The 13,459-nt window shown below is 39.5% G+C and overlaps 1 long non-coding RNA gene across 1 annotated transcript in view; it reads right to left on the reverse strand.

The window, feature by feature from the left end:
* The window catches only part of LOC146470147 (uncharacterized), a 40,758-nt gene extending 35,285 nt beyond the window's left edge, over positions 1 to 5,473 (reverse strand). Inside the window, exon 1 of the long non-coding RNA XR_014867070.1 lies at positions 5,416 to 5,473. This is a non-coding gene — a long non-coding RNA (uncharacterized LOC146470147). The remainder of the gene's footprint in view (positions 1 to 5,415) is intronic.
* Positions 5,474 to 13,459: the final 7,986 nt, after the last annotated feature.

Raw genomic sequence — 13,459 nt, forward strand, 5'->3', positions numbered from 1 at the left:
ACAGTGACGGGATTTGAATAATAATTATTCACATGCACTTTTCGGAGCTAATTTTGCAATGTTTTCAGTGACTGAAAACGTGGGCAAAAATAGCTCCAAAAAGTGCATGTGGTAGTGCCTCAAAATCTCCTACTTTTGGTGCAGTGATTATTCAAACAAAGCTCTTTGTTATACGGGCTTTTTTGTTTGGAACCTTTTAATTTTCCAAAGTCACCACAAACCGAAATTCGACAAAATTACAAATGGCGCAATATTCAGTTGACACTAAATAATAAAACTGTCAACTTGTGGTAAAAAGAACACACCTCTTCCCTAAAATATAGCAAAACAACAGCTTGAAAGCATGGCACGAAGTTCGAGATTTGCATTTAAATCGACTCTGCATCCCTCAGATAAGTTTTTGTACGAATTTTGAGTCGTCTTTTTAGTTTACGAAAATTAGGAAAGCGAGCACAATGTTAAACTCCAGAATGGGTGTGATTTATCGTGACCCTTGCAAGATTTACAACACACTCTAATCGTGTCATGGAACGATTGTAAGCTGAAAAGAAGATTTTTACCTGGGAAAAGACATTTTTGTCCCCAATAAAAAAAAACCTTGGCAAATAGGAAAAGAGACAGACGGATAATAGGGAAAGTAAATTCGACTAATGTCAAATCGAAGTGGGAGAGTTTATATGAATTCTTATAACAGGAGTGTAGTAGCGGAGAGTTCACCATTTAATGGTTGGGGTGTGTTCATTTTTCCTTAACGTGGAAATACTCATTTTAGAAAGAACGTGGAACAAAACGCTGATGGGTTTTTGGGCATTAATGCGTGATGACTGACAATTACCAGGGGCGGGGAAGGGGGTATCAAAACACAAGGTCCTATACTGCTGTGTTTCAAAAGATTCATCTACGCTAGCTCTCGGATCTACAATGATATATAGTGTCCATAAGTCGACGGACTGCCATCGCAAGGCCAAGTATACTAAAAAACGACTGCTTATATCACGTGGGGGTTCGTCAAAATGAAGTCCCTAATTTCGATATTTTAATCAGTAACCGTGAATTGGTATCTTGCTTGTAAAAACACCGTTCTTTTTAACACGTTTTACATTCGTTGAAGCTACATTGAAAGATTCCGGCCCATTTCTCCCCTTGGGATCACGGGAATAAGTCAAGTAAGTCACATAGTAAGATTGCCAGTCATTTAATGGACAAGAATCAGTACAATTCCAAACATCTATTTTCGTTTGTGTTATAAAAACTTTACCAACTTGTTTATTCTGCAGATACTTCCTCTATTTTTTTGTCGCCGCTATTGTTTCACTGGTCAAGTTTTTGAATAAAACTAACCACGTTCAATACTAAAAAAAGAGAAGAACTGGCGGAATCCGTTGCACTATCATCATCATCATTATCATCATCATCATCATTATCGTTATCATCATCATCCTCACAATCATAGAAGTAGAAAGAACGCACTCCTTATTCAGATTGGAGTCGTCGAGATTGTATGGGACATTGAATGAATGGAACCTAGCTCATCCTCTCTTGATGGAACTTGAACGCGTATCTGGCCGCGTATCAGTCTGGCCATTCTGAGAAACACATAATGCACGCGCATTATTAAAGGGAGGGTTCGTCTGTAAAGGAATCTTTCGGTATTCCTAACATTCCCTTAAAACGGTCACAGATTTATGTATGTGGGAAGACTGTGGTGTGTCTAGCTTCCGTTCATGCTAATATATGCGACTGAGAACTGTTTTCTTTGACCTGCGAAAACCAGTTTTCTTCAGGAGAAAAAATATTCAGCAAATACAAATTGTAATTTTCAAAGACACAAATGATTTTTCACATTTAGCGCAAGTTAATGTGGTTCTTCACAATTTCTATTGAACTAAATTTTTCAGAACGATGTAATATCCATCATTTCACGAGCGTGGCAAGAACGTGGGAGCCTCCGAGGGGAATAGAGGAGATTTACAGCAGGCAAGGTCACTAACGACTTAGGGGGCCGTTTGCATGTGTCAGGCTGACCCGATTACCTAAGCGGGCTCACTTGGTTGAACTGACTTGGTTACCAGCACTGGCCATTTATCCGGGTAGGCCTGGGGTCAGTTGAATTAAACGTTTACACTTGCAAGCGAGTTTAATGACCCTCGTTAACCCTGTCTAGACCGCGAGAGGGCGAAGGTATATTCTGCCCGCGACCATTTTGAATTAAACTCAAAACCTTTTTGAATATTTGAGTAATATCTGGAAAATTTGATGTGGTCGATTAGTGTACATTGTGTACATGTTACCATGGCAAATGAATTTTGACAGGCAGCTTTTTCAGGAAAAGCTGTGTTAGCCAGCGGAGGTGGCCCGGCTAGCTGGGAGAGTCTAGTTAGATGTGCCGGCCGGTGCTGGCCAAGTTAGCTGGACTGGTCCATTTTTTTTAATTGTTTGCCAAAAATGTAATTTACAAAATCGTAAGGGGAAACGGCGAGGAAGTCCAACGAAACCATGCATGAGCCTCATGCAACATGAGCTCAAGTACCTGGTGCCAGCCGGTTAGCTTTACTGGCCCGGTTAGCTGGGCTTGCCCTGTTAGCTGCCCTGGCGACTGAGGTTAGCTAGGCTTGCCTGGTTAGCTGTGCTGGTCCGGTTAACTATGTTGGCTCGGTTAGCTGCCCTGGCACCGACGGTTAGCTAGGCTGGCCTGGTTAGCTGCCCTGGCGACTGAGGTTAGCTAGGCTTGCCTGGTTAGCTGTGCTGGTCCGGTTAACTATGTTGGCTCGGTTAGCTGCCCTGGTACCGACGGTTAGCTAGGCTTGCCTGGTTAGCTGCCCTGGCACCGACGGTTAGCTAGGCTGGCCTGGTTAGCTGTGCTGGTCCGGTTACTTCCGCTGCACTCTGCTAATCCCTCTTGTTATGCTGCAGTTAAAGTTGGATCTGACGTTTCCTTAGATCAAACCTCAAATAATGATTATTCGAGTCAAGGTCTCTAAGTAGTAGTTCCTTTACTGCAGTTTATTGTTGTTCATGGTTTCAACAGTCGTTAAAAAATAGCGAAAACTCGAGGGAAACCTTCACTCCTCTAATGCCTCAATTTAGTAAAAGATAGCCATAACTCGAGAAAAATTTTCACTTCTGTTATGTCCCAAATTTATCAAAATAGGCATAAATCGAGAAAAATCTTCACTCCTGTGATGTTTCAAATTCGACAAAATAGACAAAAATCTGGAAAAATGTTCACTCCTGTTGTCTCAAATTGGTCAAAACAGAAACAAATCGAGAAAAATTTTTACTCCAGTTATGTCCCAAATTCGTCAAAATAACCAAAAATCAGGAACAATCTTCGCTCTTGTAATGGTTCAAATTCCTGAAAATAGCAAAAAATCCTCAGTCAATCTCCTGTTATTTCACAAGTTGGTCAAATTAGGAAAATGTCGAGCAAAACCTTTACTCCTGTTATGTCTCAAATTCGTCAAAATAACCAACAATCTTGCAAAATCTTCACTCCTATTATGTCTCAAATTCGTCATAATACAAAAAAATTGAGAGCTATCTTCACTTCTGATATGTCTCAAATTCCTAAAAAGAGCCTAAAATGGAAAAAAAACCTTCACTCCTGTTATGTTCCGAATGCTTCAAAATAGCTAAAAAGAGCGAAAAATATTCACTCCTGTTGTCTTAAATTTGTAAAAATAGAAAGACAATAGTAAAAAATTTTCAGTCCTGTCAACTCATGAATTCGTCAAAAAGCCAAAATCGAGCAAAACCATCTCTCATTTTATATCTCAAATTCCTCACAATACACTAAAATTGAGAAAAATCTTCGCTTCTGTTGTCTCAAATTCGTCAAAAGAGCGTAAAGTCGATAAAAACCTTTCTACGGTTGTGTCAAATTCCTCAGAATACAAAATTTGAGAAAAAATCTTCACTTCTGTTTTGTCTCAAATTCGTCAAAAGAGCAAAACATAATGAAATAGCTTCACTTCTATTATCTCAAATTCGTCAAAAGAGACAAAAATGGAGAAAAATCTTCACTGTCGTTGTCTCAAATTCCTAAAAATAAACAAAAATGGAGGAAAACCTTTCTCTCAAATTGGTGAAAAATGTTCACTTGATATGTCTCAAATGCGTGAAAATAGCCAAAAATGGAGGAAAACCTTCACTTCTATTATGCCTCCAATACGACAAAATAGCCAATTATTATTCTTAGTTGCTCTTAACATAATTCTATTTTAATAAATATTGTGCAGCGCAACTGAATATATCCATATAGAGGTTTGTGCTATACAAATGTAAATTATCATTATTATTATTATTATTATTATTAATTAATAATGCTTTCGAAATACACAGGCAAGTGAAAACTAACGGTATTGAACTCGCTTATATTATTCATTCCTTGAAAATGGCGTCATGACGTCGCCGAAACGTCAGAACCTTATCTCGTTAGTTTTCACTTGCCTGTGTATTATTATTATTATTATTATTTCTGTTATGTCTCAAATTCGTAAAAATTGTAAAAACTCGAGAAAAAAAAGTTAACATCTGGTTTGTCTATATTTCATAAAATAGCCGAAATCATGAAAAATCTTCACTACTTCTGGTCTCAATTTTTAGCAATAGACAAAAAATAAGCAATAACTTTACGGGCAATAAGTTAATTTCTTTCTGGTCTAAAATTCGTGAAAATGGCAGGAAACTGATGTCGTAAAAATGGCCAATAATTTAGTTCTTTGGTAGTCTTCAATTAGTGAAAATAGCCACGCATCAAGCAATAAATTTATTCCTTTTTTCTCTCAAAGTGGTGAAAAAAGCTAAGAAACGAGCAATAGGTTTGTTGCTTTCTCCAATCAAATTAATGACAAACAAATATTTCTTTTGGAAACAAATTTCTTGCGAGGAAACAAAAATTGTTTCGAAATTCTTTAGAAAACTTTCATATCAAAATCAGTTTCAAAAGCAGCGGCCGGATTTAAAGTTGAGTATGGCCTCGCATGTGTTCTGTTGTGTTTTTTTTTTTCTTGCCTTCTGTTCTATATTACTGCATTATTTTGTATATGTCTGGTGTTGTGTTCCGTTTTGTTCATTTCTTCTTTGCAACTACGGGTTCTATGAGAATCCGAATGTCAAAACTCAATTTAAGGCTATTAAAAACGAATGGACAGGGAATAAAAAATTTTCTAAAGTTTTTCTAAGCTTGTTATAACTGTTTCCTTTACCTTTGCGAGAAGTTGTTTCTGAGTGCTCAGGCTCCTCCGTCTTGAGTGAGTAATCGTCCTCTAACACAATCTGTGTAAAAATATCGAATTGCAAACATTTATCATCTATTTAGCAGGAACAAATTATGAATAAACAATTTCATAAAATAGTCACCTAAAATACAAAGAAAACTGACTAAATATATTTTGATAAATAGCCTACAGGTACCTCGCCTATTGCAGACATTCTTGCGCAAAGATATTGTGAGAACGTCTGTCCTAGTGGTTTGAAAGTACATGTCTTTGCTGATGCGGCCTTGGCTGGGTAGTTGGACTTTAATCCGGAAGTCTTGGTTTCAAGTCCTGCTCTGACCACTATATTGGAGTTGTTTCTCGGTAGCCCTAAGTTCAACTCCTCAACCGCGCTTGTAAATATGCAGCTAGTCTGCCTCCTGCCAGTTGGGATCCTTGACCGTCTTAACCATGATATGTCGCATTTAAAATTATTTGTTTCTTCCTCTCAACATCGTTCCCAGGGCTTTTCCCTTATAAATTAGGCGCCAATCCCGGGGGTTGAAGGGGGGGGGGGGGGACTCCCCCAAAAATTGATTAGGGGTGTGACCAAAAATCTTCAGTTCATAGTATCTGATCAACTTCAGTTCAAAAACCCCTGGAGCCCGGCGCGTGATCAGAGCGCGTGACAAGCCATTGCGGCACGTACACAGTTGCGGTAAAAAATAAAGAACGAATTCAAGACTAGAGTGCAAAAATCTATACCCTATTTATTATCAAAATGGTTTCGAAACGGATAAAAATCGATACCCTATAAAGACAAAACGCTGAAAAACCATATCCTTTGGGGCCGCACATACCTATATAGCCCATAGAGGGGAGTATCCCCCGGGGCGCCAACCTGCAAATGCCCTGGGATGGGAATGTGGTTGTCGTCCGGTTTGTTTCATTATCCCTGGAAAGCCCCCTTTTCTGGGGGGAGGGAGGGGGGGGGGAGGGAAATAATTTAGTATATTACCGACATTTTTTATTATTATAACTGGCATAAGACACGAGATCAATATCAACGGGTACTCTGAAACGTGGAGCCTGGGTTCCAACCGAGCACGGATAAAAAATGCTGGTTCTGGATAATTGGATATTACTGCTGTGGTTTACGAGTTTCCCTGCCTCTCCGTGAGATTTTAAACAGGGCCGTAGCCAGGCTTACAGGAGACGTGTTCTCTTGGTCTTCCAACCAATTTGTTATTTTTGTTTAGCTAGTTTGCCAGGAATTGGAAGATTGATACTAAAGAAAAAGATCCCCGTGGTTAACGTCGACTGCTTCAAATTAGATGAGTTAAAAGGTCATTCCCACTGTATATCTCATCAGTTGCCGGGAATGCGTTTGGGAGTTGCTCTAACTCAACGCCGTGTTTCTTGCGGCTTAAGAAGCATTGATGGAAAACAAACAAAACAAGAGGCCAAATTCAAAATGAAGAGAAGCCGAGATATTTCATGGTATGTATTATTTCCACATGGAGTGACATCCTCATGGGTATCTTAAGTCGACAAAGTTATTTTTCAGGTGGAAGGGATTCTGGGAAGGTTCTTATTATAATTACATATTGCTTTAGTAGTCATTGTTATTATTACTCATTGGCGTCCTCGGGTTAAACGATAGAGCCCTAAAGCCCTTATTGTTTCGTCTTGGAGCTCTAAAACCTTTTTGGGAGAGAAGGCGAGATTTTTCATAGAGTTGCTAAACGAGAAGGCTTCACCTAAGGGAGTGTCATATTTCCGTGGGTCGCGTAGGAAGGAAAAAAAGATTCTGATAGTGATCAGCTCATGAAGACCAGCGGTACATGTATATTGGTCGAAACGTCGCCCTCCACATCCATGTGACACAATCGTGAGACTAACGATTTATTTTGAGTTATCATTCTAAACCACCATGGCTAACATCTTTCATGACATTAGACTCTGATACTAAGAATATACCACCACATTGTACAAACTGATTGGTCGTTGCTGAGAGCTAATAAAAGGTCATCAAACTTAGATAAGAAACGTCATTCATAAAAGATAGACCATAAAAGTCAATTAATGTCCCCATAAAATTAAATAACAAGACAATCGCGTTCACGATCTTGCATGATTAAACCAATAAAGCCTCTGACAAAAAATTAAAATAAAATTATTGGTTTGGATACTGACTGTTGCAAGAGTTATACTGCTAAAGTTTATGGTGCACAAGGAAATTAAAGCAATAACGGCAAAAGCTAGCTGATAGAATTGGTACTTCTTAGGCGTGAAAGTGAATTTAAATCGCACCCCCAAAAATATTTCTGAAACCTTTAAGCAGCTCCTTTCAGAATTTCCGTTGAGCAATGTAGTAACTTCTATTATAGGAGTTGCTCCCTCCCCTCCCCTAGCAAAGTGCTAGCATAATGGGCAAACGCCTAGTCCCATAGTGATCTCAATGCAGTGTTATTTAATGTATCCAAGAAATCTTACTCCTAGACCAAGGAGACCTAAGAACACAGAAAACCAAGGCCCACTCGATCCAAAAGTTATACTTCCAATCTTAAATCCACACATACTCCTCTCGGCGTAGAAAATAAATTCGTTCACATTGGCGAGTTCACGAAAAGGATGTCCCTCTTTCCAGTTTCCTGAGCCCATATTGTTTATTTTAGACAGCAAATCCTGACACTTCCACGTTACTCGTGAAGCATAAACACATGGTATCAGGAAGAATGTGAAGTTTAGGACAAAAGCGATGACCATGAACACTGCTGGTGCTCTGCTTAACTGTCGAGACAACAAAGAAAAATGTGACGAGTCGAAAGCAAATAGAGCAAGACAGTTACCACCAAACAGACACCAATGAGCGATAAACCATGGTTTTAACGCTTGTGAAAATGCAGATAACTGTTTGCACAAAGTTTTGTGTATTGCAGTGACGTCATTAATGTTCCCGTGATCCATGCTACAAATTTCTTGAAAACACACGTCAGCCAAACTGCATAGTGCGCATGTCAATACCGCAAACACACAGCAACACGTCAAAGCCGTCAAGTAGGTGATAGAAATTCCCAATCCGTACATAATGTAAAATTTCATTTTGTGGTATTGAACAACTGATATTCTAAATCCACATCCAACAGTTATGGCAAGCGAACAAAGAATCAACATCATGTTGATCAACAGCCAGTTCCAAGAGTTTACCTTAGTTTGCGCAGAAGCAAGAGAGAGCAAAGGCAAATGTCGTTGCGCGCGCCATAAGGTGTAGATTAGGAGAATACAAGTCACTGTATCGGAGAACGAAAAGGCTGATAAGTAGGTCTGGGTAAAAATCGCCACAGTTTTCCGTCCATTTGTGACACTTGTCACGGACCGTGTATGTGTCACGCAACCATCCACAAAGGGACCACAAATGCTTAAAATTGAAACTTCTGCGAGTATCGATAAGATGTTCAAGGCGACAAAAATAGCGCAAAGCAGAGCATAGTGCGTTTTCCTCGGGTTCCAAAGCCCTGTGGATTTAGTTATCAACCTGAATAGTTTCCCCGAAACGAAAATGTCGGAGCAACAACTTCCGCTTCGACATGAAGGCTTTGTTTCTTCGACACGTGGATGTGAAATGAGTCCAGATTCCTCGTCAAAATTTGCGTCTTCTGTCTGATTTCCAACAACCGGCTGGAAGAGCTCACTTTGTATTTTTGCGATATTTTCCTTGCCATCAACTGAGTACAGTGGCTGGGATGTGGCCAAATGTGCATTGTAAGCCATTACAACTTCCGGTCCGCTCGTAATCATAAGGAATAGCTTATTATCAAAGCAGTTGAGCTTAGCAGTCCACTGGAATCATTTTAAGCATTTTAGGTTATTTTGTTTTGAGCCCACAGTCCTACTGAAACATAGCAGATTCGATTGGAAAACGAAAGTCTAATATATACGGGTGATGCCGCTGACAGGTGATCGAAGCCCGGCTTTTGCGAAACTTGTTAATCATTACGTAGGTAAGGATTGTTAACTAGCTTTAATTGTTGAACGACGTATAAGCTCAGCGATCCATAGGATAGTATTTCAGCTGTAATCTCGTGTCGATCTATGCGTTGTCGTTTTGACTTTTAGTACAAGTGCTCTGGTCTGCCAGTGAACGTCTGGTGTTATTTATAATTTCGCACAGCACGCATTAGAACGCGTTTTGTTATGTTTATCAATCTTGAGGAGATATTTTTACGCGGATAAAACGTGGGAAAAACCTAATGCTAGCACGAGATTTGAAGGCTGGATATTGCTCGGCAAGTTTCAGATCACACAGAAGTTGAATTCGCAAGACATGAAACGTGTTCTGTCCACTGTTGACCTAGGTTTGCGTGACCAAATAATTATCAACCGAATAAGCTTTAGCCAAACTGGCATCTTCTCCAGAAAACGTCCAATTAACGTAAAAAAAGGGCAAGACCTTCTGCAATGGATTTAAGCTTAGTAACTACTGAAAATAGTGAGCCGCGGTCTTAGTTTTCGTAGTACGAAAACTAAGACCCCACTGAAAGCATGTCATCTTGGAAAAATCTGTGCGAAATTCATACTGAAATGAAATGTTTTTGCTTTCGTTTTTGCTCGCCGCAGCGCTGTAATAAGGTAATCTACGTCGTAAGTTTTTTTTTCTCCCTCCCCCATTTCACAAGTTATTCTTATTCCTTTTGTTTATCCGTACATCAAACACCAACCATCTCGTACACGCATGCGCGACCTCGTCCGGAACGGCCACATGTTTATTGCCTGAGCAAACGGTGGCCCTCCTTCCGTTTAAAATAGTTGATAAATGACGTTCGCCTAAAGTAAATGTAACAAGGTTCCCCTACAAGAATGGAATCATCGAAAAAGAATAAAAGAGACGACCGAGGCTTCGTTGAACAAGAAGCAAGTACAGCTAAAAAAATCCAACATGACGGAATCCGAGAGTGCGATAAAAAGTCTGTACACCGAGAAAGAACCTACCCTTCTTAAAATCAAAGAGCTGTTAAGGTTATCGTATCCCTCGAGGTATCTCACGTCCAAGCGATGTAGCGCGTCCGCTTTAAACCGTAGATACCTAAACCCCTATATCAAATTAGAGCTTATAGAGTCTCAAACATACCCTGAAGAAGAAAGGCCGTGCCTTTCGAAATATTGGAAAATATACTTCCCTGACCGTGAAATCAGCCTTGTTCTTTTTTTTTTTAGATTATTTGCTTTATAGAGTTGGCTCTCAAATACTGCGACTCGGTTCTTTAAACCCTGACCCTATTGAAAACCAAAATATGCCATTTTCCAGACCTGTCTGTTAACGATTACATTGAGTGCAATTTTTAAAATCTCATCAAATGCAGTATGCTGCCGATGCTTAATCTCGTACCCTGATCTCAGTCGGTTTGGGAATGTCGAAATGTGGGTACGAGATTAGCCGATGCTTAACTCTGTGGGACGTTAAAGAACCCACTCACTGTTCGCAAAGAGTAGGGGACGTAGTTCCCGGTGTTGTGGTCTGGTCTTTGTGCGTATATTCCGTATATCCCGGGTCCGCAGTAATTGGCCTTAGCTGTTGCGGTATCCCTGTCCATATTGGACAAAGCTAAATAAATAAATAAAGAACTCATCTCGTACCCAGATCGATCTCCCACGGTCAACATTTCCGAACCGACTGAGATCTGGCTGCGAGATTAGCCGATGCTGCAACAAACAGTAGAAAGGCGAGAAAAAACGATGACCTTTCCTTTGGAAATACTACAGTTTTTAACCATTTTCTTTTGGGCGATCCAGTTAATACCCATACCGGAATATTATTCATTCCATTAGAACTCATAATGATGCATTCATCTCGTAACGCAGTACGACGCAAAGCTAGCGATGCGCACCTAGCTTCCTACCTACCACTGCATGCAAATTAACACAAGAGAGAGATGTCTGGGTACGAGACAGGGTCAAACCCTCGGCGGTTCCAGGGCCAGGGCGATGGTGCCCCCTTTTGGTACTGTGCATGTGTTCTGCGCATCTTGGAATGATTTGAGAAACTCTTTAAGATATTTTGCGCGGTTTATGGCTCTATGGGTGAAGAAGATATTGTAACCACGGTTTTGTCAGAGATAATTAGCTCAAAGAGTATGTTTCATTTGAATAGCCACACTGGTTTTTCATCTACAGGCTCATACAATAACGAACAGAACAAGGGGAAAGTACTGCTCAGTAGATTCATTTCAGTGGTCACAATCGTACACAAAGGTTACAACCACCATGTACAGTATCATAAACAATACCCCAGGAAAACCCTTCACAACAGCATTGTAGGATTTCATCTAAGGACTCAAAAAGTGTTCTCCGTAAAAGGCACTCGTCAAGCATTTCCCGGCAAAATTTCGCTACGATAAAGCCACATTCATTTTCAATGAAGAGATCTAAACTGCAGAATTCGTTTTGACTCCGCACTCATCAAAATCTACTACTGAAAACCTGTGAGTACATAAAGACAAAAATTGCTACCGTTTCTACTATGCGAATGATCCAGCCAACGACAAAACTCGATTTTTTTTAATTTAGAGGAATTTGAGACTAGAAAAGATGAACTCGTTGTTCTCTTTTTGACTATTTCATGAACTTGAGACCAGAAAAGACTAACCTTATAGTTTGATTTTTTTGTTATTTTCATGAAATTAAGAACAGAATGAGATGAACTTATTGCTCAATATTTGGCCATTTTGACGAATTTGAGCCTAGTAAGGAGTGAACTTATTGCTCGATTTTAGACTATTTTCAGGAATTTGAAACGAGACGCGGGAATTTGGGAACTTTCTTTAAAAGTAACAATCTTAGCTGTGTTCTTTGAGCCCTATTCTCCCGTGAATTGAATCAAAAATCATGAAATTTTACATCGTCATTTTGACAACGGCTCCCTCGAGGGCGGAAATGGGGCCACGGATCCGAAGTGTGTCATGCCGTGTGCCATGATCATGACATGCCACCTGCAGGCTAGCAGCATACAAAATATAGGTCTATTTATAAACTGTTTTTAGCTACGTGCACTCATTAACAAATAGGGATCCACTCTGAAATTCAAATATATGAAATTGATATATTTGAACTGCCGATGTAAGGGTAAACTAACGCGCTGCTTGGTATGGCATGCAGGTTCCTTCTCTCTCAGAAGCAGTAGAGAGAGATAAATTTCTGGCTCGAGGAAACTCCTCTTTCGTGTCTAGTAGGCAATCTGCACTAACCTCTATTGGTCGCTCGAATGTAATGGATCCTACTTTCCGAGAAATAAGGCTGTACGTAGCTTTATGGACTAGCTTTATGTCGCCGGATTCTTGAAAGTTACCGACAACGGCTATTAAATAATAAATACCATTACCATTCAAGAATCCGCCAACAGAAGCGAAAATTCGAATTTCTTTTTATTTGCCCTAAAAGACCCTTTTGGTGAACTATTTTCAAAAATTAAATTCCAAATTTCCAGCGAATTTTTATTTTGGCAAAAATTGGGAAAGTTCGAAATCGTCTGATTATGCAAATTCGTAGAGTTTCAAAACTCTCGTTCAAGACAAGGAAACGTTTTCTCGAGTTGATGTTTTCACAATCGTTTTCACATCCCTTGTGCTTGCTTCCAAACTATATTTCATCTCGATCTGAAAATTCGTTCCTTTGAAGTTGCCCACGTAAAGAATACAATGTTTGCTATTCCTTATATATTTAGTTAGAGTGATTTTTGCCATATTTCAGATGACCATATCATCGGGGGTATACGAATATGCTGCTAATAGAAGAACGTTTTTGAACGTGCAATTTTTCTTATTTATCGTGTTGAAATATTTAGTTTAGCCCGTGAAAAGGTCGAGATGTGTGGAATGCTCTTTGACACAATACGCCATTACAGCACTTCATGTTACTCCTGTTACTTTGCATGCGTCATTACAGTTCTCGGAAGCTTTTAGATAAATGCCAAGGTCTCTGGTTTCATCTCATGCTTTTATACATGTAAATAACTAGCTTTGAACTTAAGTGCTCCCCATAACAGCATTAAGTTATCAAATGATTCTTTTCAGGTGAAATTTTCGAGTTTATATTGAGTCCCACGGAAATAACTTGAAATCAGTGAAATTAATACCGTCTCTCCTATCATGCTACACTACCAAACTACCGTTATGAAATGGCGTATTGTGTCAAAGTGCATTCCACACATCTCGACCTTTTTACGGACCAAACTAAATATTTTACCACGATAAATAAGAAAAAAT

Source organism: Pavona decussata, unplaced genomic scaffold (genome assembly GCF_977016875.1).
Source record: "Pavona decussata unplaced genomic scaffold, jaPavDecu1.1 SCAFFOLD_114, whole genome shotgun sequence".
Classification (NCBI taxonomy): Eukaryota; Metazoa; Cnidaria; class Anthozoa; order Scleractinia; family Agariciidae; genus Pavona; species Pavona decussata.